Genomic DNA, 24,737 nt, shown 5'->3' with positions numbered 1-24,737 from the left:
CGTGTCATTTACAGTAGGGGTTATATATCATGACATAACCTGGACATTCTGTGGATGTTTGCACAGTACTGAGGTCTGTGTAGTGATGGTGAATGTCGGCAGTGTGTGTATTGTTAATATGTACATTAGCCTGTGTACAGACTGTGGTAGATGTCATTGTTCTAGCTCCCCTTCTATCTGATGTTATATGCTGCCCCACTGTATGATACCATTTTGCCGTACATGTTTGAAGGGCCATACACACACATGGCCCATACCACAGAGAGCCATCAGTCCAAACTGTATAGCAGCCCAGTATATGTAGAGTCATTCTGTGAATGGCACATATGAGGATGGTGTAGAACAGATATTCCATATACTGTAATAATATGCTAACTTACCATATGTGGCTGTGGCTGTGTTCACATTGGTTGTGGTTCTACACTTTCACACAGGTGTATTTTACCCTGTGCTGTGACATGGCTGTTGAGCCTGCTATATATGTAGGTACATATACATTCCCCCATACGAGATGCAGGCCAGTGTAGAGCCAGTCTGCCTGTAGTCTGCACAGTGCATTGTTACATGCCTAGCAGCCTAGTGTACCTACCCAGTGAGATGTCATGTGCAGATACTTGCCAGATGTACTGCTGCCGGGCCTCCCTTAAAAGCCATGTATGTCAGACAGAGCAGTGGGATGCTGTACAGATGTATGTCAATATTTAGTGGGTAGTATGTGTCCATAGCATCTCTGTACCAGCAGTCATTATGTGTCAGGCCAGACAGGAGTGTGTGAATCCAAAACCTATGGTGGCAAATGTATACCAGCCGTTATGTGTTATACCCATCTACATGGCTGTCTACATCCATATTGTCAGGCCTGGTACACATGTTGTGCACTAAGGGATTATGTGTATACCTCTGGACTGTACAGCGTGTGTCTGAAGTTCCACATATACTGGCCAATATCTCTGCTGCACTCCACAGGGCATTACATGCTAGAAGCGGTACTTGACAATGATTTACTTAGGATATATGTCAGTAGCCAATGGCACACATGTTACAAGCAGATGTCACCTTCCACACACACCATGTCTGTGAAGACAATCCCAATGACAGTAGCAATAGTCTAGTAATATACCTGCTATACATACTTGACATCCCCTTGCACTATGACTTTGGGACTATAGGGGCTGGGGTAGGGCTACACTCCACGTCCAGGACATATGGTAGAAATATATGTAAATATACTTATCCAGATAGCCATATATATATATATATATATATATATATATATATATATATATATATATATATATATATATATATATATATATATATATATATATATATATATATTACACATGTGTACTACTTCCAATTACCACTGTCATGGCAACCACCCACTATAAATCCCTACAGCATGTGGGCAAGTTCCCTTTACATTTCCTGTGTTATGTACATCCTTCCTGTGTGTGGGCATCAGTGTTACAGACAGCAGGTAGCAATACCTCTTACAGGAGAGCCTGCACACTCAGAGCAGCCACATATTTGTAGGAGGATCAGGAACTACAGACATACTGTGAGTAGACTTGTGTTATGCTTTGCATAGTACTGGTATTACAGGGTGTGTGTGTGTACATACTAGTCTACCTTGGAATGCAGTCTGTCTGTGCTGGACAGAGGTATGGCTATCATGTGATGTCCATTCACCACACAGGTCCTGTGTCAGATATTACACTGGCAGTGTGTGTGTGTTGCATGATATCAGTACATGGCTACATCTATTTCTGTTTCTAACCTCAATTTTCTGTAGTGGGCTGTGAGTATATCACATTGCCATTGCTGCCATTAGTCCACTGCTGTTGTATCCCCCACACATACATTGGGGCTGGGACCATATATGTGTGGGCATCACCTACACAATACATGTGTGCCCTTATGCACTGCAGAGGCCAGTGTATGTAACAGTGGTATATGGGCCTGTATTATTGAGTCTAGGTGGGGAGCACCATAAATAACCCAGGCTGTTACAAAATGTGGGGGTATCAGGGGTGAGCTGCCACAAGGTATCTGGCTGTACAGTACCATATACTTCACCTATATTGACATTATTTACATGAATTGGGGTACTGCAAGCCTACTGCCTCCTGCCATACAGACTATTTTGTTTGTCAGTGTGCTCGTGATGGTGTCAGTTATGCCATTTGATCACAAAACGTCTTTACCTCCTACTGAGTTTGTACAGAGTGTAGATAGAGGCTGATGAACTACACACCTGCAGTACATACTGTTGATTGTTTGGTATCCTGTGGCCCAGTCTGTCTCCACTATTGTACAATCTGAAGGTCTTGGCCTGGACAGCAACAGTTGTGAACCTTTCTAGACTACTATATTAGTGTAACTGTTTCACAATTGCAGTACTCTGTTTATATGGTCGTCGGTATCTGAACAGCTATATGACATGGCATATAGAACTGTTATAATACACAATTAAATGATTCCCATTTCTGCAAACTTGCTAAGCAATGCCTACACAGGTTAAGCAATTTAGAAGCTGAGTGTATGAAAACATAAGCAGAGGTTAGGATTGCTTACCGTCATGCAAACCCGCTTACAACTGCTTTAAAGTGCCTTAACCACTCTGTATCCAACGGGCCATGTACTGCCCAGCAACAAATTAAACAGCTCCTGCAAGGCTCAAAACCAGGACCCTGCACACTATACACAAAGAGACTTACCACTAAGCCATGTCAGATATGCATAATCATGATGTTTTCACATACATATCATCCAGCCCAGGTATTCAACACTACAGGGAATGTCTTCCACCATGTAGCTGTATGCGTGTGTACATATATTCATATTTAAATGGATATAACATATCTACATATGTAGTTATAGCTCTAGAAATATATACATATATATAGATATGCCAATATATACATATATACATAGATACGGATACATCTATAGATATATATGTATACATCCATATGTCCAGATATATACAGCATTAAAAATACATATATGTAATCATTTATATGGTTCACCTTTCCAAGGGAGAAGATCATGTGTCCGAAAGCTGGAAGGCTGAAGTATGTTTTCAACATTGCACAATCTTGCAAGAAATGCATCGAATGTGCAATGAGCAAATGTCACTATGAATTCGCTCATTGCAGATTTGGCAATTTGGGTGCGGATAGCACTATAGTGGGGATGGGAAAAATTTGCCTTTCCCCACTGGATTGCAAACTCAGAGTTAGTGTATCACAGTAGGAGGGTTGTGGGGCCCAGCCCCCCATATGGGGATGCAGGGGGGCTTGCCCCCTGCATAACGATATGTATTCCAACTTGTAGTTCGATAATCAGCAAAGCTGCTGTTAGATTTGCTGAGTTTTGAACTATGGTGCAATTAGAAATGACGGATTGGTCATTTCAGTTCACAGAAAGGGCTGTTCAAAGAAATGATTGTCTCCCTTTCACAGGTAAACACCTATATATCTGTATAAGTATATATGGACATACATCTGTAGATGAAATTGGGAACATAACCGCAACATATATGTCCACATGCACCACTAATGGGTTTGAGAGACCCAAGCAACATACATCTGGCACGGAAAGGTATTCCCCCCACAGCCAAACACATCTGGCTTGCAATACACTACCAACCTTAGCAGATCCCATAACCAGGACCCTGCATGACAAGGGCAGTACATGTTAACAGTACTCCATCTCAACTGTAGGATGTCAGGCTGGCATTACTAACATATCATGCAGTACAGTCAAATGAAGTGTCATGCTTGGGGGAACCCCCTGAGCAGATGCAGTAAGTAGCTGGGATCCCTCATACAATCCAACAGGCCTACACCTGACAATGAATTCACCAATGTTGGCAAGGACAACCACAAATCCACCATGTCAGCTGGGAACTACCACCCAGTAGCCTGATGACCCTGATCTGCAGGGACATGGGACATATCAACAATGAACCCATGGCCAATGTAACTGGTAATCTTAACACACTGGACCCTGCCAATGTTGGACTTGTCAGAAGCAGAGAATACAACCTGAACCTGGTATACCTCCTTGACACAATCATGACATGTGCAGATGAGGGTTAGGAGGTGCACAATGCCTATGTACATCATAGCAGGCTTTTGTACACCATCCCACATGTAGGAATGTGTGTAGATGTTAGGGGATCTACCTTCATTCACAGACTATGTTTCCACTAGGACTGCTTGGCAAATGCCAACATTCCACAAGTGCCATCCCATGGACATACAGTCCTTCAAAGGTCATAGACATGTTAATGCCCTCCTCCACACTGTAGAGGTGTGCAGCACTACTGGGGTTGCTATAACTCACTGGGTGTGGCTGTTGTGGACACATCTGCCATCACTGCAGTTACAGTTGTGTCTATCCCCCCACATAGCTGTCTGTAATACCGTACAGTGTATGTTATCAGGTTGTTAGTTGCTGTTTACACCATTCCCAGTAGTTGAGCACCTCACACCCTCCTAAGGATAGGGCTATGCCACCAACATTGGCACACTCATGTTACTGAGGTGAGGATCACAGTAGAGTGGGGAAAGGGACATACACCCTGCTGTTAGCATGTTCAACGTCAACCACATTGCAGACTGCATATATAGTAATGTGTGGCTGTGCCTATCCTGTCTTGGTGGATTACATGGGCGACAGATGTGTTACCTGCATGGGGACATATCTCTATGTGTACAGTCTTGTATATGTACTGCATCCAAACCAAAGGCTCTGTGTGTTGTACCCAGCCATGTCATGTGTACCACCCACTACACTTACTGGTGTCCACTGTAGAAGGCCTGCTGACACCACTACACCCATCAGCCATGTGGCATACTGACAAACACAACACAATTAAAATAGATAACGGTGAAAACAATACAACATTTTTAATTACAGCTATAATGCATCATGGCTGCACAGCTACACCTTCCAAAATATTAGCATTTCACTTTACTGCTGACAACATGCTACACAGAATTCCATTGCTACACTGTTGTACAGTCTCCCTGTGCATCAGCACTATGTTAGCCTGTCCCTGCATCGATGTTATGGATGACAGGATGTGTCACAGGTATCACCATATGCACAGGGTGTGTTGTTGGTTTTGCCAGCGGCATAGACTGAGCCATAAAATTGACAATGTGTGTGTGTGTGTGTGTGTGTGTGTGTGTGTGTGTGTGAGGGGGCTGAGTACTGTTATGGGCCAATGGTGATGTTGTGTGTGCAGGTATGTGGTTGCCCTAGGTTTGTTGTTTATGTGTGTGTGTGTCTGCATGCACACAGTTCCACCATGTGGCTGCTCTATATGGGGATTTGTAAGACAGCTGCAGTCCGTACCTGGCAGGGTTTTCAGTTCTCCATCTCCAGCCACGGACACGGGACCTGTGCCTGGCAGGGGTGCTACAGGCAGTATCAGGTACAAAGCCAAATGGGGTACTGTCCCCTGAGGTTGACAGACGTCCACTGGATCCAAGTCCCTACTGGGACTGGCCAGGGCCACATGCACGTGGTCTACTATGTCGGTCTGTAGACAGCCCCCCCCCCACAGTGCTGGGGCTGGTACTGCCACTACGAGAGCAGCTGTGACTGGTGGGACATCCCCGGCAACCTCCAGGTGCTGGTGTTGCTGGCATAAGTCCATGTGGCCGTCACAACCGTCCCTCCCTGTCCTGATGCATGGACATGACATTGTGGATGAGATCCAATGTCTCACCACACCGTCTATCCATGACCTCGGTGTAATTATGAAAGGCATCTGCTAGGTTACAGATGCTGTCAGTTACAGAGGTGTGATGATCCCTCTGCATCCTTAGACCCTGTCTGGTGTACCGTTCCATTCGTGCATGTGACTCCATGACAGTCTGGAACATGCGTGTGGTTGATATAGATGTGGCATGTCTGCCAGGGGCATGATGACCAGCAGTGCTCCGACGAGCACCCCTGAACTTCTGCCTATGTGGTACCCTGCTGTACATCTGGCTATGGCTGCTGTGTCCTGACACACATGCCATAGATGTAAACCACCAACGACCAGCAAAAAACGATAGTGAACACGCAGTAATGAAGAAATAATGATTATTTATTTATAATTCCTTCAAATCCAGACCGGTTTCGGCTATTCAGCCTTTATCAATGAATACAATAATTTTTTTTGAATGAAATGAAGCAGCCTGCATTTATACTAGTCTCTGATTACCTGGAAGCAATATTACAGCACCACCCAGTGGCTGGAGTAACAAAGTGCATGTTCCATTCTTGATTAAAGCATATGACCAGTGACATAAAAATGCCAGAGGTGTAAATATTAAGTCATATTTTTAAAGATAAAAATCAAAGCTCTGGAAGTAAGCTATTATATGACATACATATTACAAGGTAATAGACCAATACCATAGTCACTATTTGTGAATGCATATCATAGTGTAAAAAAGTAGAAAATATATACCACTAGTATATATATATATATTTTGAAGGGTGATAACCACAAGTTCAAAAGAACTGAATAATAATGAACCAAGTACTGATCATATAATATATTACAAAATAAGGCAAAAAGAGTATAGTGGCCTCATTCTCAGCTATATTATAGATTATAATAAATTGAAATAATATGCTTGTAGATAATACAAGTTCAACATTGTAATTGTACAATACTCAATGTTTAACGCCAACATACCAGATATGAATACCAAACCATACATATACATATTCGTATCCTGAACAATTTTTTATCATGCTTTATAGAGTATAATATGAGCGTTGGTAGGACTAACCACCATTGAATGGTTCGTACTAATTCTTGATCTATATGAATGTTTGTTGTTGTAACCATGATTATGAAATCCTCCAGTGTTCAGTGAAACTCACAGATGGTCATTCAGACCTGGGGGGAATAAACATCCAAGGTTAGTTATCCAATATTGTTCCTTGTGGTTTAAAATGGTGTGCCAACCCTGTTGGTTGTTCCTATCTCCCTGAATTTTGCGTATGGTTGTTTGCACACATGCCATAGATACCACACTGTCCTGGCCAATGCCAACCGTAGACTGTCCCTCAGCTAAGCCCAACAGTGATGGGGTATGTTTTGGCAGTGTGACTGTGTGAGTGGATGGGGTGGATACTTGTGGGATGTCAATTGGTGGCCCAGCGGCAGACCTGACGACCCTGCCTGTGCCTCAACACACCTATCCTCATGGTCACTGCCTGTATCAATGACATCAGAATCCCTGCAGGAGGGACCAAGCCCCACCTCGCCACCTGTGAGGGGAAAACAGGGAACACACTGCAAGACCTGTACATCACTGCTAAACAGTACACACACACACACACACACACACACATGTGCAGACATGGCCACACACACACACACACACACACACACACACATACACACATGCAATCGACATACATGACAACCCATACACTCCACCAGAGAGCAACTACAGACAGCACCAACTCCCCCATAACACACACAATAGCAGTTGATGGTGCAGTACAGTATCACACACAAACCTGTAATTACACACATGTTAGCATGCAGGGCATGTGGTGCTCAACAGCATGAAGTGCAACTGTAGTCAATCCCCGTTACCAACATTATACATGGCTGTGATGCATGGCTTCTGTTAGTAGGTGATGGCCCTCCCCATGGAACACACTGCACCCATGTCCAGAGCATTGTCGTGCATATGTTCAGCACCCTGGCATGTACTGTGCACCATACCTCACAGGTGTACACACCATTGCAGGATGTGTATCTGTGTGTCAGTTATGTTTCCTCTGCTGCTCACAGCCTCTGTGTGTTTCTGGATTATATGTGGACATGTGTTTAGTGAATGCCTGATGTGTATTCACAGATGTCATCATCAGTGGTGCATGTATGAGTGATAGAATACCATTAGACTGATTACAGACACAATGTACTGTACCTATGGTGAGTGTAGAGACCATTATTGACATGGAACTTTCTTCCATGACATGCCATGGTGCAACACTACTGCATATGGCAACACTACACATACCTGATATGTGACATATGACCTAGGCAGTCAATTGCATTACAGGCCATATGTGTCAGTTGTGCAGATGCTGGTTGGGATGCATACCATTTGTGGGTGCATATGTGTGCACACACATATCATGATGGTGTGTAGCAATAACTGATATGTGTACTACTGCGGTTACTACACCTGGCAGGATATAGTAGCATGCGTCATCATCATGAGCCAGTAGCTGGGTCAGTCAGGCCTGCAAAATGTTCCCCAAACCTGCATGTTTGCAAGCTAAACACGTGCACAGCCCTTGTAGGTCATACAGTACCATCACTAGTGCCGTGGAGTCAGGGTTATGTCTGCCACACTTCCTGACCTTGACTGTGTGCAGATAGAGCCATTCTTAGTGGGTTTGTCTCTCCCCTCCAGTGCACTGTTGTGTTTCAGGATGACACACCCTCACCATCTCCTGCTACATTGCAAATGCTTGACATCTGTGTCCTACACATGTGTGTCATATTGCAGTATCCCAAACTAGGAACACCATGTGTACTGGCATATTCCCTGCCAATGCAGGGCAAACATGCAGGTGTACAGTAGCACCAGCATTGTACAGATGGGGATATCATCCCTGGGTTGGGGTGAGGTGTGGATTGTGCAGCACATGCATCATAACTGCAACTTCCTGGACCTCCCCAACATGGTACTGGTACATCAGATCACATTGTAACACACAGCTTTGACATGTCCCACCATTATACAGGTCATATCTGTATTGAGCCCTGGCTGATGTTGTCTGTGGTACACATAGGTTCATAGGTGAGTACTGGTCTATTGGCCCTGGGGCCTACACAAGCCTAGCCACAGGGGTTCCCAGCCATGCACCACCCAAAAATGGTATCCCCCTGTGGCCCTGTCAGGCTGTGGCACAGACATACTACCCAGGGTGAATTCCCCATTTCCCATCCAGTTGTCAAGTGTTTTTGTAAAGAGGGCCAATGAGTAGCATTGTCTGACATGAATGGGTAGTCTGTTCCAGAGTGTAGGAATTCCCCAGGACAGGGCCCTATCCCTCCAGTGTGTTCTGTGTAATGTGTTGATGAAGTTTAGGACCCTGGACAGTGTGTTTGCAGAGGGAGTGGGATTTCTTTATGTGTAGCATGTTCAACTGCTCTGTGTATGACATAGCTGTGTATGTTAGGCAGATGTCAGCTGTGCCTGGACAATGTGCACTGGAGTGTAGCCACAGCTGTCTGAGATGGTCTGTGTATTGCATGTGTTTGAGGCTGGTAATCCCATTAGTGAGATGTGTGCTCTGTCAGTGAACATGTACAGCATGCATTATGAGTAGGTGTGTTAGATGTGTGCATGGCCTACACCTTAGCTATGACATGCACAGTGAATTGCCCAGCATAACCTTAAACCATACTCACCGGCATACGGCCGTTGCCTTGCTGGTATCCCAGAGGTACCTACATTGAGTTGAGATAGAGTTGATGTCAGTGGCCACAGCTGTGGCATTGCTACAGGGTGGCTGCAATATTACAATAAAACAACAGCTGAAGTCCACAGTACTACAGATTATGCATAACTGCTTATCAGTACTACACAGCAACAGACTCCACATTTCACATATGCATGATCGACCTGTACAGATGCATACACAACAGTGGTCTACTGATATGCCCTGGAAACTTACCTGCATGCTATATGTCTGGTGTGTGGGTAGCACCCACCTCCATGACTGTACATGTCTGTAGCTCTTGTGGGTGGGCAGGTGCTACCAGGCACATGAGCAGCTCCTCCACTCTGGTGAGATGGGGTTGGATGTTATGCCCCCCCCGTTGCAAAGTGGTCACCCCGCATGGCAGTGGCAAGGCGACGTATATGACGGAGCAGGTCACTACAATGATGGTGGACTTGCTCATATGTACAGCTGTGCATCTTCACCTCATTCTCCCTGTGGACTACATCGTTCCACATGGCGGTCCGCTCATGCTGGTTCTGGCTTGTCCTTGAGAACAGCAGCTGGTAGTTCTGGATGATGCTGGTGAGTATTATGTCATCCTCAGTGGCACTGTAAGCGGGATTCCTCGGGTGCACCATACTCCCTGAAAGATGTAAAGATGGAAATATGTCTTAGCAACACATATGGCACATTTACCATAATACAATATGCATATCAGTCTCCTGCCACCATATCAGCTCCAACTTAATGTTCACACAACGCAAGTGGTATGTCTCTGGTTTATCTACCATTGGGACATATATTGTATTGTACAACATTTTCTGCTATGTGTGTATAGACATGCTCCCTGTGGGGACACTAGAGTTGCTGGGCTGGTACAGAGTATTTCACCTGCATGCCATTGTCAATGCCACTATGTTTCCACATATGCATGTGGTATGCTTCCTATGTGATTGCTACACATCTGCCATTCTGTGTTATTGGGGATATCTATGCATGCTGTTGGACATGTTCTGGGATTGTGTGGACTATTACAACCCACATATGTTCCATGACAGTTACACAACAGTATGTGTAGGGGTTATTTGCCAGCAGGAACACCACTCCCACCTAATGTGCACAAGTTACTAGTCCACATCACATCCGTGACCCACCATGGAACATCATTAAATACTGTTCCGGCACTACCTTCATGTGGAACCACCTCAGGAGATGGTGTATCCCCCATGGAGCACACACAGACATATGTCTGTCACCCAGATAGGTCCAGGGTCTTGTGCATAGGGAGCTCCACAGAAACATGGGGTATGTGTGACATCACCTGGAGGCATGTAGTACGCCTACACAAGGTTCAACATGCATGTTCCTCCTGCTCAGCCCACAGCCCAGGCACCTTTATGACCATGTAGATGCTGTCATGACTGTCCATGGGTGGGCACCATGTTCCATTTGTTCCCATATGGGGGCTCAGTGGCCTCCACATTCCAAATAGAACTACCCATCCACAGAGTTTAACCACCACGTGTCATATACCAGCCCTGTATGCTGTCTTTTTTGTCACCCAACCAAACCTTCATACTAATATGTGCCTAATACCTTCACCAACATATATATCCCACCTTCTCAAACAATTGCAATGTGTTCCCAACATGGGTTACACACCACACTCCACACTCCATTTTGCAACCATGTACTGGTGTGTAGATATGTTGTGTATTTATGTGTGATGTTCTCTCACACATATCATGGCAGGGGACATGTATTGACATATATATATATATATATATATATATATATATATATATATATATATATATATATATCTATATATATATATATATATATATACATATATATATATATATATATATATATGTATACCTATACATGTCAGCATTATATATATGTGTGTATGTGTCTGTACATATGTGTGTATATATATATATATATATATATATATATATATATATATATATATATATATATATGTATATATATATATATATATATATATATATATATATATATATATGTGTGTGTGTGTGTGTGTGTGTGTGTGTATATATATATATATATATATATATATATATATATATATATATATATATATATATATATATATATATATATATATATATATATATATATATATATATATATATCTGTATGTATACACATATATATATATATATATATATATATATATATATATATATATATATATATATATATATACATATGTGCATATATGTATAGATATCATTATGTGTTGTTTATATACCTATATATATGCATAACTGTCCGAGGTTCTGTAGACATACACAGCTGTGAATATGTATCACACATATATGTATCTGTATGTGGGGTGCATATGAACATCTGGACCACACTCATGTACCCTCTTTACTTCACAGCTGAACTGTTCTGCCTAGCTGCGACACAGACAGGTGTCACTTGTGAACACAGACTAACATTAAGGGGTATATCTGGTGACAAACTTTAGATAAGCATATTACACTGCTATGGCAGTTGGGAATGCTATGTTACACTTTAACATGACTGTCCTGCAAGTGGTGTGGTCTCACACCCATGTGTCTATCATGGCAGTATTAATTCCACCACCAGCCATTGGCCACAGTAATGTACAGAACACAGATATCATGGGTCACATCTTTGCCATTCACTACTGGTCTGCACAGTTGCCAGGTATGTCCCACTGCCCACAGGGAGTGACACTATTGTCCAGAGCAGTTGTTGAGCAGAACATCATTACAGGAACAAGTACTGATAGCACATATAAATCCTTTCACATTATGCATCTTATTATTCTATGCCATATACTACATGCAAGTAAATACATATCTGTTTCACATACCTTTTATGTTTTTTCCGGTGTAACACAACCCAGAGCTTTGTTACTTTTATTAAAGTTGTTATTTTTCTTTCTTTCTTTCTTTCTTTTTTTCTCTCTCTCTCAGTCTCTCCAGTAGAGTGATTGAGCTGGTTTGAATAGATTGCAGCATGCTTTTGTTGGTATTGCACATGATCAGGTGATGGCCTCGGCACCAGTCAGTGTCCATCAGTTGCTAATTGCATTCAGTCTGCTGTGTAATACTTCAGATAACCACTGTCATGGCAACCCTGTACTTTAAATTGCTGCCTTCTGTGGGCGTTGTCCCTTCACCTTTACAGTATGGATGGACATCAGTGTTACAGACAGCATGTAGCAATATCTCTTACAGCAGAACCTGCAGACACAAGCCAAATACACATTTGGGTAAGGTTCCAGACCTACAGACAGCATGAGTAGTGTTGTTGTGTGCATTGTATCTTGCTGGTCTTACAGGGTTTCTATGTACAGGGTAGTTTTGCATGGAACGTTGTCTGTCTGCATAGCTCTCAACTGTGGGCCTATCCATACGATACCAGGGGGATTGGCTGCTAGGTTTTGTCTGTGCATCACACAGGTAATGTCCCAGATATATCAGTGGAATTCTGTCTGTTGAGTGCTATCAGTACATGGCTACATCCATTTGTATTTCAATGTCGTATTCCTGCATAAGGGTATGCTGCAACAAATCCTGTAACACCAGCAATTTCCAGGGTGTGTAACTGCAATAATGTGAATATGGCCCTATGTTCCTGCATCTGTCCTCCACATATATGCCAGTCTTTGTCCTGCTGTGATACAGAAAGGGGTTGTTAGGTAATGACCTGTCATTATTTACCGCTAGCATTACTGCTATCATCCCAGTCATGTCATGGACTCCCACACCAACTGTTGGGCCAAGTCCATATATATGGGGGCAACAGCTGGAGAACACATATGTGCCCTTGTACATTCCAGAGGTAAGTGTGTGGTACACACTGTTTCTTGCCCTTGTACAGCCTTTTATGGGGAGGGGTGTTCAATGCCATTAACCTAGGCTGTGACACCTTTTCAGGGATATAACTGTTAAGTGAGATGTTAGTTAAGCATTGTTATGTACAAGATGCCGTGACATTAACACAAGTGCTACTTTTCCCCCTAGGGCTTGACTACAGGGTGTAATTGGAGGCTGCTGAACTACATCTGTAATTGTTGATTGTTACGTATCTTGAAGGCAAATCCTGTGTCTACTGTTGTACTAATTGAAGGCCTTGGCCTGGACAGCACAGTATGGTATATATCCACATTGCTTGCATTTACTGTTTTGTGTGGGCCTTGCATTCATCACTGATTACATATTTTATACCTTATGTGCTGTAAGTACTGGCATACATTACTGTATAGTACACAAATAAAGGTTATTTGTGTATGCATACCTGTGTGTCGTGTCATGTCCTTTGAATTGTGGGTGGGTATATGTTTAATGTCAGTATTCTCATTTGTGAGAATGGTTGCCACACTACACATTTTACATGTGGCAGTTAAAGGGCTTTTGGTTGAGGGATATAGTTTGCACCCAGTACTTCCACACTACTTCTACATATGTATGGCTACTAATACCTTTTGTCTGTGTATATGTGTATGTACCTATATATATCTCATATAGCTATATCTATATATATATATATATATATATATATATATATATATATATATATATATATATATATATATATATATATATATATATATATATACTATATATACATACATATGAACATATGTATGTATCTACATGCAATTGATGTTATATGATTATTTGTGAGTCATACATATATATATATATATATATATATATATATATATATATATATATATATCTACATATAGCTGTCTATCTGTCTACATTTATAGATATATATCTGTCCATATGCCTATGCATGTTCGGCTCATATTTTGACCTATACCTCATTCTCTTGGCAATTGACATGGATGAACGCAGCATTGAAGTCAGTAACTAGTGCCGACACTTTTGTGTTTCAGACTTCATCTCCTTCTACATATGTGTTCTAATACATATAACTGTGTAACTAGCAACATTTTAGGTATATTAGAGCATTAGTTGACATATATTTGTACTCACAGTGTGGCATACTTTGTCCAGACTTCTTGCATTATCAGGTTGTGCGGTATGATATTAATACATTTCCTGTACTGTTGACTGTGCTGGATGATATGTTTGTGAAAACATCAGGTTATATATATTTGCCATGGTTTAGAGGTAAATCACTTTGTGTATGGAGTCCTGGGTTCGAGCCTTGCAGAGGGAGTTTATTTTGTTGCTGGGCAGGACAAGGGACATTGGATACAGAGTGATTAAGGCACTTTAAAGCAGTTCTAAGCAGGTTTGCAAGATGGTAAGCACTGCCAACCTCCACTTATGTTTTCTTAGAGTCAGTTAGCTTTGGATTTGCTCAACCTGTGTAGGCATAGCTTACCCCCGTGCAAACCCACGCAAACCCGCTTAATGCTGCTTAAAAGTGCTTACTGCCACTTACCCCTGCACTAATTTCTTTAAAAGAAAAGAAAAAGGGGTTGATAGAACAGTGGTGAAAAAAGGGGCACAAAGAGGGAAAGACTGTAGGGAAAATAGCTAGGCATGTGCAGGAAGGGTATAGGAAAGGTCCATAGCTGCCCATTTCTGCTACAGCAACAGCTGTGCATATAAACTGAATTTGGATGTAGATTTGGACCCTCAAACCCCTGTGAGAGGGGTGAGGACAACGTGACTTTGTTGTGATGCAAATTAGACCAGATTACATGTGTCCAGTGGACACATGTTTGAAATGTACAGCTATGTATGGGGTGAGATGATTTTCTGGGAACAGATTTCCCTTTTTTTCTTTTTTCAGGTGAGAGTGGGATGTTGGGAAGGGGTAGTTGGTATATATGGGGAGATAGGTTGGGTAGGTTAACAAAAAAGACTAACAAGACACATACAGGGGCGGTATATGACACATGTGGTGGGTAAACACCTTGGACAGGGAGGGGTGTTTGGAAGTCGCAAGCCCATGAGCCCCCAAATGGAAACAGTGGGACTGAGGTCCCCACCCATGGGCAGTCACCACTGCACTTTCACGGCCCCAAAGGTGGCTGTGCTTGGGGCTTTGTAGGAGGGGCAGGCTCACCCTCTAAGTGCACCACTTGGCTGTCAAGCTGGCGTAGCCGGTCTCGAAACTCCAAATCGAGCTCCCTACACACCACAGCCCAGACATGTTGATACGTGACGGGTTCCCCTCCACGCCCGCTCCTGGGGAGCAATGAGCCCCATCCCCTGTGGTGGTTTCACCTGAAGGTGGTACAGGGCCCACGGAGGAGGAGGAGGTCCCAGGCTGGGCCCCAGATGTGCTGGTGTCTGGTGCCATGGTCATCTGAGGTGGGACAGGTGGGTCCACTGGGACCAGCCTTCCCGTACAAGCTATGTTATAGCAGGTTTATGACAGATATGGGTTAGTCACAGTCAACAGCATTCAGGATTCATTATAACAGCATGCATAGGTATTCCCATTAACCCAAAACACTGGATTTAACACAGTTGCAGATCAAGCAAAACACATGCATATATGGAACAACAGTGGCCATTACAAGAGCATGCAGGTTTCATTAATGGAAAAGGCCATCAATATGGGAGTATTTTAACATGGTGCATGCATAGAAACAAATGTGAATATTTATAAAGCATTAGAACATATGTCCCAACAAAAGTTTGGAGTGTACACATACCAGTTGAGGAGTGTCATTGGGTTATTTTGCACATATGGTAGGGGTGAGAGAGAGAGTTCAATTAACAACTAATATATCCTTGTAGTTTTCACAACATTCTTAATCACTGCAGTGATCTTTCCCTTACATGTATTATTACACTACCCAATGGCATTACATTGTACACTGGTATGTTCATAGATTATTATATATGTGACCTGTGTCTTACATACAGGTGTGACAGGATGCAGGTGTTAATGCAACATATGTTAATAATTGCTGTCATACACTTTGGGTGAGGTGCTAGAATGACAGGTTTGTTTTCATATACATTCTATGACCATGTACACGTTTGACTATCAGTTATATGTCATTAACGGCTGCCTACATTTCTTGGATCATCACACTGATTTTTCAGGGGAACAGGGTACCAGTCTGGTGATATGGGCCATTTATCTGGACGTGTTGGACAGATTGGAACAGTCGTGGGGTATGAATATGCATACACCTTTCAATCTGAACATTCTAGCAATTTTTGTACAGTTGTTTTGTGTAATTATGCATACAGCTTTCCATCTGAACATTGTAACAAAATCTAAACAGTTGTGGGGTATGATTATGCATACAACTTAGTAGCACTCCCAAGATTCAAACCCCTGCTGTGTGTGACAGAAAATTATAGCTAACATCACAGTACACTGTGCTATCAGGGAATTGATGTAAAGCTTTCTACTGTTTTCTAAGTCTCACTCATTTGTACAATATGACTGACCTCTTGGCACTTCTAACATTGTTATGCAGGACTTCATACACATTTTATCTGCATACCACAGTGTGGGTGAAACTGCTCACAATACAACAGTACTAGTTATAGTATGCAACAGCCCGCCAACATATGAAAGAAGAGTAAACAGAAGCACTCAAGGGGTTATACCTTTATTCACAGATTATTACACATTTATTTCTACTGGTACAACACTTTCTAAGGCTCTTATATTTATGACAGTACATGCAGACTAATTACTAACCTGCTTCACAATACAGCCTTTGCAACCTAGCATCATGGGCTTGGTGATTCGCAGCCCGCTAATCTGCAGCTGTCAGAGAAATACAGTGATATTTAGCCATACCTATCCATAGTATACACAAGCTAGGCAATTATTTACTACTTAGTAGAATGAGTACTTACTCAGTACTGGGGCATTGGGCATCTGCTGAGACTCCTGGATCCACTATTCCAGTATATCCCCCCTCCACCGCTTCAGGTCAGCATGGTGGTGCCTGACCTGCTCACCAGTCTGGGGGATACCTGTGGCACTCGTGAGGCCACGGGCGAGACTGTCCCAGGCCTCCACTTTATACTGTGAGCCCTGATACTGACCCCGCAGTAGTCTCTGCTCATGGTGTTTTACCAGGAGCCAGACTATGAATTTTGACTCCTGGATGCCCTAGCGCTGCGCTCTAAATCGAGTGCCTTCACCCACACCAGCCATTCTGCCTGCAGCAGGATGCTACAACCAGTTATGAGAAGCATTCCTGCCTATGGGGTTTAAATACAGCCACTTTCCCGTCATTGGCTGGTTTTGAAAGGGCTAAGCTATGGGCAGACCTGCTTACATAAGGTTGGCCCTGCTTAAAGAGGTATACCACTAGGCAGATTGAATTGGCTCCCCTACACATTGCTTACACTTACTAACTTGAGCTGTCCTGTGGTTAGCATTGCTTAATAGTTAATTAGCACTATATTTGCCATTTGGCAGTGATTTATTCTTCATTATGGGTTATATATGTGTCTGGTATTCGTGATTCAAGTGTACATACACTGAATGGGGACCTGGGGACTTCTACACTTTATTACAATAACACCTTAAATCTATGCTTACTGCAATACATCAGTTCACATATTTATGTTCTGTGGTAGATTATACAACATCACACTGTACATAGATTCAGTTCACATGTTTGGTTTGATTTTCCTGTGGTGAGGATTGTGGTGAGGATTAGTTTGCTGATACCTCATTCATCTGCATTGCTGTGATGGCTTAGTGGTTGAGTACTGTGACTATAGTGTAAAGGGTCCTGAGTTCAAGCCTTGCAGAGGCAGTTTATTTTGTTATCGGGCAGAACATGGGCCGTTGGGTACAGAGTGATTAAGGCACTTTGTACGCGGGGTTTGCGTGGAGCTAAGCAATGCTAACCTTTGGGTGCAGTTTCTTACACTCAGTTAGCTTCTTCTTTGCTTAATCTGTGTGGGCAATGCTTATCCCCATGCAAACGCACTTAACTACGCTTACTAGTGCTTATATATGCTTACAACTGCTTATATGTACTTAAACCGGCTTACTAGTGCCTTATTCATTATGACACTGACACTTCACATGTGCATTTAAATGTTATTTAGTAGGTCATACAGCAAAAAAATTTCACAAAATGTTCATATACAGATTTCACATAGAAAATGGAATATGCTGCAGTGGCACTCGAACTGGGAATGCCTGCTCGTTAGGCTGATGCTCTGACCACTACACTATTACTGTGCTGCTTCATTTGCATATATCTTCCTTGTTATCCTCTTCAGCCTTTTGAACTGCTTTAACCGTAGCTAAGCGATGGGCAAATATGCACAACTACAGTTAGCTGTACTCTGGGTTTAAAAAAAAAATAAATAAAAGGGTCTCTTCGTTTTATTTATATGTACTGTTCCTGTTGTACACATGGGGGACTGTTGGGGATATGCGGACTTGCTCATTTACTTACAGTTTCTGCTGTTCTACTTTGCAGGGGCATGTTTATTCTGAGAGCTCTGCTCTCAGACATGCCCCCTGCAATCGTCCATGCTCCATGTAGGATTAGGAGGTCAGGCAGTGCACCTTCATTAATATGCATGGTGCGCTGCTGTCTTCTTCCTACACTGCCGCTTCCGTGCAAGACTAGATTAGTCCCGCATGGAAGATTAGTAAATCCAGCGGGCAGTTTCACATCACAATGAAATGAGGGGAGAAGAGTAATCCAAACTAAAAAAAATGGATAAGTGGAATAAATGGGAGTCTACTCGAGATAAATAAAATCTCAGTAGTACAAAAAAACAGAAGTCCACTGTTCAATATGTTATTTAATATAGAATCAAAACAGAATAAAATATAAACTGCAAAGCTTTTGAGTAAAACTCTTCTTCAGTGCATTAAAACAATACCTTTGTTTTATATGCAAACCAACCAATCAGTCCATGGTTCCAGTTAACAGAAGCAATTAGCCCATCAATAAACTTAAAAACCCAGGCATTCTACACTAATATAAAATGAAATAAAAAGCATGTATATAATACATAAATAATTATAAATACGTATATATTTATATCACATCATGCTTGTTCTTTAAAATAGGTTTAATACTGTTGCTGCTGTTAAGTCCTGGTAATCTATCTGCCCTAAAATAATTAATCCATTTGTATTCCATTAGCTCTGTTCTATTTACTAAATCCCTTCTACTCGTACTAGGAAATATAACCTGTAAAATCCTAAACTTAAAATTGTGTCCTACACCTTTCATGGATGTGTTTAGCTAAAGCATTAGTGGAAATATTTCTCTGGATATCGGACATGTGTGCACTAATTCTTTCTTTTAATTTCATATTGGTTTTACCAATATAGAAACAATGGTATTGGACACAATTTACAAAATATATTACATTTTCAGTAGTACATGTACCCGATGCTCTAAATATCTTGACCAATAGGATGTTAAAAAAATAAATGTGTATTAATATCCTTACAATGAACACAATTATAACAAGGGACAGTGCTTAGAACTAATATCAACCATCCCTATTTTCATATCCTCATAGCAAAAATATTGTTTAAGGTTCTTTTCCCTCTTAAATACAAACCAAAGTTTTATACCTACAATCTCACTATCTTCCTGGTTAGAAGTCAGAATAGATATTTTTTTTTCTAATAATTCGTTGCACTATTTTTGTATGTCTATTAAATTTCATCATATAACTGATCCCATGCCTATTGCCATTTTTAGTACTAATATCACTTTGAACATCAGTACTCTGACCAGACAAATAGGGTTTGGCTAGATCTTTTCGCTGATAGTTCACCAACTTTTTAGTGTCCTCAATAAGAGCATTGCTATACCCTCTATTTCTAAAGTCCAGTGCCATATCCTCCATTTCTTCTAAAAATGTCCCATCTCTAGTACCGAGTCTACTTGATCATATAAATTGACTTTTTACAACTCCTTCAAAAATATGTCTGGGGTGCATACTCTCTGAATGAACATACGTAACTGCTTGCGCATTTTTTCTGTATATTACATTATCAAAGTATCATGTTTAGAGATCGTAATATCCAAAAAATTAATACTATCATATGATGATTCAACATCAAAAACTAGAAAATCAGTTGAAGAATGTAAATAGTCTATAAACGTAGTCAACTTATCCACAAACCTCTTAAAAATAGTAGATTATCATTTCTAAATGTCTCAGCATGTTAACTGAAAATAATTTTCTTTTCCCATCTTGCTAATACAAGATTAGCATATGTATTTGCCCATGGCTACACCAAGTCGCTGATGATAAAATTTATTATTAAACATAAACACATTATAATTTAAAACACAATCCATCAAAGAGCATAGTAACCCTAGTTTAGATGGAACATATCGGCCATGCAGATTCAGAGAAAAGATATTTGTGCAATAAGGATATGAAAATAGGGATGGTTGATATTAGTTCTAAGAAGAAAAAATCTGGCACTGTCCCTTGTTATAATTGTGTTCATTGTAAGGATATTAATGCACATTTATTTTTTTAACATCCTATTAGTCAAGAAACATTTATATTTAGAGCATCGGGTACATGTACTACTGAAAATGTAATATAGGTTCATAGATTCATAGGTAGGTACTAGGCTATTGGCCCTAGGGCCTATAAAAGCCTAGCCAAAAAGGTAACCTGGCTTTCTCCACCCAAGAAAATTATTTTCCTGTGCCCCTGTCGAGCAGAGTCACAGAACTGATCCCCGGGGTGAATTTCCTATCTCCCATCCAATCATCAAGATTTTTCTTGAAGAGTGCTAATGAGGAGCTTTGTTTGATACAGATAGGTAGTTTGTTCCAGAGTTTGGGAAGTCTCTGGGACAGGAAACTATCCCTCCAGCATGAATGGGTGCCTGACTCTCAAAAAACTGTACCCCTTCTTATACTAAACTTTATCTTAAGTATAAGTTGGCATTGCATGCTAATTTATACATTACCATCAGTAGTGGTGCACACAGAGTTCATCATAAGTCCACTATTGCTGAGTACTCCCCCTGCAGGTTGGCTGCAGGACTGCAGGCATTGTCTGTGCCTGAAGCAGCAAAGACATACAAGTTGATCATTCTGGAACACAAGTGTTGTGTATGGGATTCATGGCCAGTGGACTTCATGCATGCTCAAAAAATTTAATTCCATGTTGTTTTACACAATATACAGGAGGCTCATTTAAAAGCAAAATATGGCTCTAAAAGCCTTATTTTTAAGCATTTTCTGATACACATTATGTAGCATGTTGTATCTTAGCTACAGTATTTCAGGCATGGCAGTGTCAACTCTGTAGTGCCTGCAGTACTACAGTTGACATACAGGGAGAGAGTTGCTATCCAGCAGCCAGTATATGTATGTGCAGTGCAATCATTCATAGATTTACGGAGTCATAGAGTTTACAAGGAAAAATCAGTCCACAAACCATAGTCATTTTGCCAAATTCCTACCCTCACAGGGCATCTCCTGCCTCCAGGAAGGCAAAATAAGCTAGGCAAAGGATAAATTTGTGGGTGCTTATCCATTCATTAAGGTTTGTCTTAAAGGAAGTGAGGGTACCATTTTGTTTTATAGGCAACGGAAGATTGTTCTAGAGATGGGGTAATTTCTGAGTAATAAATCTGTCCTGCCAGAATATTTTATTTATTTCTTGACTGAAATTCAAGTCTTTAGTTTGAATGTTTGTAGACCTATTCATTTTGCTGTGGTGTAAGTGACAAGGGAGGGTTGGGTCGGTAACAGTAAGAGATGATTGACAAAAGTCACTGTATTGTAGTCTAGAAGAGCCTCAAACCTGTCTTAATAGCTGTGGGATTTTGTTCAGTGATCCTTTTAGTTAGAGACCTCTGAAGTATTCCTGGTTGTGTGATGTAATTGGAAAGGTAAATGCTAAAAGGGCCATTGCGTTCTATTACTGGCTTGATCAGGACAGAGCATAGAGGAATTATATACTTCTTTTGACCTGGATGAGCTACTTTTATTTATTAAGCGGGTTAAACAGCAGGGTTTCCTAACTACTGTTGCTATGTGGTGGTTGAAAGACTGGGAGTTGTCCATGAAAGTGCTGAGATCTCTCACAACTTTATCACTCTGGAAGGTGGTGCTGTAAGCTACTGCTGAGATATTTTTATTATAGGTGACTACCCTTCAGTTTGTACAATGAATCTGATATTAATCTTAAGATTTGGCTCCACAGAGTTTTATTGCTAATATCATTTGACATACAGACAAACACACACACACACGCGTGTGCATGTGTTTGCATGTGTGTGTGTTTCTGTGTGCGTGTGTGTGTGTGTGTGTGTGTGTGTGTGTGTGTGTGTGTGTGCGTGTGTGTGTGTGTCTCTGTGTGTCTGTGTGTGTGCATTGGGTACAAAGGATTCCAGCCAGTATCACATCTTACTCTAGTCTGATAGTCACTGAATTATCTGCTTCTGACACCAATGCTTCATCTTGTTATGTATCTGCCACAGAAGTGATGGGTGGAATCTATGAATGAGATGTCTTTTTATAATACTGGTTAGGATATTTAAAGAGATGGCATATCTTACTGCATACCCAGGACAGAGGACCTACTCAGAGTTTTTTAGTTTAAGATGAACTATGACCTTGTTATAATTACTCATAGCATGAGACAAGGATACTGAAATATCTTTAAGTTTGATCCCAGGAAGGCATGAACCCATCACAAACATCCTGCAAAGTCTGTTAAGCTAATCCCTTTGCAGAGACTTAAGATATCAGACCCTAAACCTCCTAGAAGTTGTCAAATCAAACAACCACTTTGGTGACTCTTTATGCTCTGTTTACATAGCCAAGCAGTGGAATTCCATTGCCTCAGACCATAGACATGAGAATAAACATAAAACACTTCAATGTAATCTAAAACAACCTACCTAACCCCCAGAAGAACCTGCCCTTGTACCTGAATTTCATCTTCATCCATCTTATCCCCAACTCCTGTCCATTCTAGTTTCTCTATCCTTTCCTCTACCTCCTTTAACTACTGTGCTTCATACATTATATGTAACTGTTGCCATATACTGCTGTATGGCATTTGTAACCTTATTCCTTATGTTTTCTGTTGATGTATATATGTATTTTGCATAGTTTTGTCTATGTATTCAAAAATTCTATGCACCTTTCAATTTTTTGTTACTCTTTTGTACAACTGTGAAGCATTTCTCCCCAGGCCACCACTGAAAATGGGCTTTTAGCTCAGTCAGATTACTCTCAATCAACAAATGGAAATAAATAAATAAATAAATAATAATAATCACATGTTTTAAGCATAATGGCACTATCAATGTCTGGGATATTTCTAGTGTTGCTAGTTCACAATGTCTGTTGTTTGGGTTTTAAGTATGGCTTGCTTGAATTTTTAAACCCGAATATTTTTATTATTTGTGTATCTGTGATTTACTGTGGTCAGTGAGAGGTATGCATTCTGTACATGTGTGTATATCTGTGTGTGTGTGTGTGTGTGTGTGTGTGTGTGTGTGTGTGTGTGTGCGCGCGTGCATGTGTGTAGTCATGAGGTGAGACCATTGTTGAGCAGTTGTTCTCCATTTTCTGGATATACTTACATCTCATAAGTACTCACGGTACTGTCAATAAAGAGCACATTTTTCTGAGCTGATGCAGTTCTTACACTGCCTGAGACAGCTGTCATCAAGTGTTTGACACTTAGATCATGTCGCTCCTTCATACCTAATCTAAAGATCCATTTTATTAAAAAAACACTGTAACATGCCTCCATACCTAATCTAAAGATCCATAAAAAAAAAAAAACACTAACATTACTGAAAACCTAGTTTTATCTTTGTCAAAGGGGCACTAAAATGTTAAGTGTTGTAATAAGCTTGTTATTAAAATTTTAGAGAAACAGATTGCACTAGAAAAATTCTGAAAATATTTGCTATTACATGGAACATGATACTAATTAGGTCCACAAAGTAATTACCATCCCCTAGGCCTCACAAAATTAAACTCAAAGTTTTCCCAATGCCTTAACAGAGAACTGATAAAACTCAGAAAAATCTTGAAGTAAAATAATGCCATAAAATAAGAGAAAGTAGGCAGAAAGCAATATTAGTATACAAACCAAAACATTAGATTTAGTCATCATCAGTTTGTTCCTTTCTGAAGAAAAAACACAGGTGCATCATATCAGGTGACCATGTCAGGTGACAATGGATATGTATAAGTCTTAACAAGGTCCCTTTAGTATTTAGTTTGGTGGTGGTGCTGTGGTAGCGTTGTCACCTCACAGTTAGACGTTGCCCGTTCGATTCTCAGTTAG

At 41.1% G+C, this 24,737-nt stretch overlaps 1 protein-coding gene across 1 annotated transcript in view; it reads right to left on the bottom strand.

Annotated features, from left to right (window-relative positions):
* The window catches only part of RORB (RAR related orphan receptor B), a 993,527-nt gene that overhangs the window by 372,713 nt on the left and 596,077 nt on the right, over positions 1–24,737 (bottom strand). The gene's annotated exons all lie outside the window — the stretch shown is intronic.

The sequence above is a fragment of the Protopterus annectens genome, chromosome 2.part0 (assembly GCF_019279795.1).
Source record: "Protopterus annectens isolate FY-2018-M chromosome 2.part0, PAN1.0, whole genome shotgun sequence".
Taxonomy (NCBI): domain Eukaryota; kingdom Metazoa; phylum Chordata; order Ceratodontiformes; family Protopteridae; genus Protopterus; species Protopterus annectens.
The sequence above is the reverse complement of the archived record's forward strand: the minus strand, read 5'-3'. Positions and strand labels throughout refer to the sequence as shown.